We start from the raw sequence: 4,701 nt of genomic DNA, 5'->3' as shown, positions 1-4,701 counted from the left end.
ACAATGCCTTTCATCTGGAGAGAGAATATAAAGAATCACATCAGCCGACATCCTACATCAAAACCCCTTTGCTGGGTTTGGATATGTGTCTGGGGCAGAATATAACAGTCTTTGCATTTAAATCTAGACACGTTTGGTTACTTACCGACTGGTACTGCTTGTTTATATAAGCGGGTGTTCGGCGAGGTACAAGAACCGAGCAGGCAGCCAAGACTCCACATGTCTATGGCCTCGGACACGGGAAGGCCCAGGATGACTTCAGGCGCCCTGTGCGTAGAATCACGAGAATCACAAGAGCTATTAAGTACTTTGTCAAATTCAGCATGCGTACTGAAGATTGAAACAACCTCTGCTGGATCATTTACAGCATACACACAACTGCAAACATGTTAAAAGATGAGCTTTGCAGATTGAACCTACCTGTAACCCAGAGGCTGAATTGACATCCCACGTGCCTCTTCTCGGGTAGCGAAGGAAAGGCCAAAATCAATGAGTTTGACTCTGAAGGGCTCAGTGTCGTGGTTCGCCAGCATTACGTTGTCCGGCTTCAGGTCTGAGTGAACGACGCCTATACCCTTCAGTGCGTCAAAGGCCGTCAGCAACTGCAGAGACAAAGGACACAATGTAGATGGTTAAAGATACCGTTGACCAGGCTGCAGGCTTAAACAGATCAAGAAGTAAGAGTTATGCTACTTCAGTATGTAACTTCTTTCTCAACGGTCTGAGTATATTGTCATCTCATGTCGATGATCGATCAGAGCCACATAGTCTTTACCTGGTGCGTTATCGGCCGTATCTCACAGAGAGACAGTGGCTTCCAGTCTCGTTCTTCGAGCAGCTGATAAAGACATCTGTCAAGCATTTCGAAAACCAGACAGGTATGTCCTTTGTGGTAAAACTTTTCGAAGAACCGAACCACATTCTTCTTGACTGGGTCAAGAACGCTCAGTATTTCGAGCATTTTGATCTGTGGAGAAAATAGTCAAATTTACATAGGTAAATTGTAAGTGACATAGCATGGTATCAGCAGTTCATTTAATAAACAAAATGTAGTCAAGAAAATGTGAAAAAAACCTAATCAACAAAAAGACTTAAATAAACTACCTCTCTTTCAGCGGTCTCCTCAGTATGCAGGATTTTGAGGGCCACGTCCTGCGATGTGATTAAATTCACACCCTTGGCAACTTTGGCAAAGCACCCTTCTCCACCAAAGTCCGTAATGAGGTAGCTACTTGTGATGCTGCAGAGTATGTCGTTCTTTAGCACCTCAGAGCTCTCATATTTCTTCTCTTCAACTGTGACGGCAAACAGAGAAGTAGTACATTGGGAGAGAAGGAGAACATGTGAAGATCAACACATGGAGTCAGCGGGGCTCGTTCAGTCAACACCACACAAATGTAGCTGAAGCATTCATTATGCTCATGTAAATAAACATTTCATTATCATTCTATGACCACATGAAGAAGAATATTATGTCAGGTACTGAAAATGGCATAATGTCCATTTCAATGATTGGTATTCCCAAAGAAGGAGAAGAGCAAAATACGCTGAATGAGGGAAAATCTGATCAACACTGGTCTTCAGCATTCAGATCATTTTATTAAGTAGAAGAAGCAATACCACGATGTAAAAATACCCAATTACAAGTACAATTCTTGCCTTGAAAATGTTACGTAGTAGGTATGTGTTATCAGAACAATGTACTTGAAGTATCTAAAGTTAAAGCACTTGTTCAAACTCGTAACCTGCTAAGTAAGTAATATTTCCAACTGTCAAATGAATTTAATGGATTCGACATATAAAGCAGAATCAAATTTAGATGCTTATAGTGCAAGCCTCCTAAGTACTGTGCTTGAGTAAATATACTTAGTTACTCCTTATCTTTGTGTTCGTGTGTGTGTGTGTGTTGAGTTTCCCTTACCAGTTGTACCTGTTGACCAACAGCTGGCTACATGAGTACGTGAAGACATTTTGCCGCAACAAATCTTTCTCACTTGTTCGATGTAACTTCTTCAACTAACTCTGGTCTGTAAGTGTTTTCAGCTGAAGGAGAACTGACCAGTTCTAAACATCAAAATTATGACTCATCAGAATTATGATGTCGTGACATTCTACGCTAAGATTCTATTAAACTCTTTTATCAGAGAAATGAGGGACAATCACTTGATTCAAAGACGAAATGTTAATCTGTGATTTATGCAGTTGATCATTTGCTATCTAGTACATATTTTAAGTATAGGTTTTTGCCATGGTTACCTGTGACCTGTGTTTACTTGTTTAGAGCAGACTGTAATAGTTCACAAATACACAAACACAAGCACACATACTTCTTTCCCAAGTATGTGAGACATGTAACCGTAACCCCAACCTAAGCCTGTTGTGAGGACACTCATTGACATAATACCCTCCCTAGCCCCTTAACCTAGGCTTAACCATCACAACTAAATGCCTAACCCTAACCTAAACCTAAACCTAAACCTAATTCTAACCCCAACCCCAAAACCAAGTCAACTAGTCGGTATTTGAATAATAAAATATCTGGCCTTTTATGTACGTTTTTTGCTATATTGCCTTTTTTCTTTGGACATAAACTTGCCTTATTTTGAAGTGTTCTACACTGATGTATGTTTACCTCAAATACAAATGATAGATACAGTAAATAGAAGTATGTTTTACGATTGTCCCTCTGAAGGATAATGAAAAGGCAGGGTAAAAGTGCAGATACTGAGAGAGAGATATTAAAGTGAGATTTGAGGACCCCCACCCATTACAATCCCACGCTACGCTGCCGGAATCTTTTATCACCCCTTTGGAACCCCGTGCAAAATTTCGTAGATGTGCCATTGCTCATTCAACATTCATCAAGCTGTAGCTTGTTTAATGAAGTGAGTATGGACCAACCAGCCAGAGCATTAGGTCATTCCAGTGCAATCACTCTGCACTGATGACCCCTGCTGGTGACAAAACATAATGAAATGCTTTAGTGTAGGGAACACGCAGGTGATACTTTACATACATCATCACTGCTGCACAACATGGCCTCCTCTTATCAGGCCAGGAGCCTCTACTATAGATAGAGGGAGCTAGTCGCACAGCGGTAGGTATGAAACAAAGTACCGTTGCCGTCGGGGAAAATGTTCTACTTTAATGAGTAGAATGTTTGTCAACAATTACAAATAAGTCATGATAATAAAACATAAAAAAGTGCCTATAATAGTCTCTCCTTCGCGGATTAAGTTTGCATATGTGAAGAAAAGCACGAATCGTGGCTCGCTGGAATGAAAGTGATACAAAGAGAGATGTATCTAGTTTAAAGGAATACTAAAGGTGGACATTCAGCCCTGCTTTAAATAAGCAGACAAGAGCAGCTTATGCTGGTCGTCTGGCAGCAGCAATCAAAATACTTGAGTTAAAAATCTCAAATAATACTCACACTAATTACATTGGAATAATAGTGGCAATATAGAGATAATAAATCTGAGTTAACGTAAAAATGTGCATTCCCTCAACTACAAACCATCTTATATGGGTAAAAATCACCAGGAAGTTGTGACCCACTGATATTCAAAAGAAATAAATTTCAGCCTGACTAAGATATAGAAATCTGATAATAATAGGAAATATTTACCTAAAGAAAAGGTTTAAATCTCAGATTGCCCTCCCGCCTCCTCTCCTCTCTCCTCCTCACCTCTCCTCTCTCCTCCCTAAAAGAAAAAAGGAAGAAAAGAGGGTTAAATAGCAGGTTAAAAACTTTAGAAATCAGGTAAAAACAGGTACAATCCATCACTGCATGAAATCTGATAATAACAGGAAATATTTACCTCTTAAAAGACAAGGTTCACATCTCATATTGCCCTCCTGCCTCCTCTCCTCTCTCCTCCTCTCCTCTCCTCTACCCTTGTGTCCTCTCCTCTCTCCGCCCTTAAAGAAAAATGCTCGACAAGCAGGTTAAATACCAGGTTAAAAGCTTTAGAAATCAGGTAAAAACAGGTACAATTGACCATTGAATGAAATCTGATAATAATAGGAAATATTTACCTAAAGACAAGGTTTACATCTCATATTGCCCTCCCGCCTCCTCTCCTCTCTCCTCCTCACCTCTTCTCTCTCCTCCCTTAAAGAAAAATGGTCGACAAGCAGGTTAAATAGCAGGTTAAAAGCTTTAGAAATCAGGTAAAAACAGGTACAATTGATCATTACATGAAATCTGATAATAATAGGAAATATTTACCTAAAGACAAGGTTTACATCTCATATTGCCCTCCCGCCTCCTCTCCTGTCTCCTCCTCACCTCTCCTCTAACCTTGTGTCCTCTCCTCTCACCTTCCTAAAAGAAAAAAGAAGACAAGCAGGTTAATAGCAGGTTAAAAACTTTAGAAATGAGGTAAAAACAGGTACAATCCATCACTGCATGAAATCTGATAATAATAGGAAATATTTACCTAAAGACAAGGTTCACATCTCATATTAGCCGTCCTGCCTCCTCTCCTCTCTCCTCCTCTCCTCTCCTCTACCCTTGTGTCCTCTCCTCTCTCCGCCCTTAAAGAAAAATGGTCGACAAGCAGGTTAAATACCAGGTTAAAAGCTTTAGAAATCAGGTAAAAACAGGTACAATTGACCATTGAATGAAATCTGATAATAATAGGAAATATTTACCTAAAGACAAGGTTTACATCTCATATTGCCCTCCCGCCTCCTCTC

This window comes from Xiphias gladius, unplaced genomic scaffold (genome assembly GCF_016859285.1).
Source record: "Xiphias gladius isolate SHS-SW01 ecotype Sanya breed wild unplaced genomic scaffold, ASM1685928v1 HiC_scaffold_286, whole genome shotgun sequence".
NCBI lineage: Eukaryota > Metazoa > Chordata > Actinopteri > Istiophoriformes > Xiphiidae > Xiphias > Xiphias gladius.
This window is presented reverse-complemented; position numbering follows the sequence as displayed.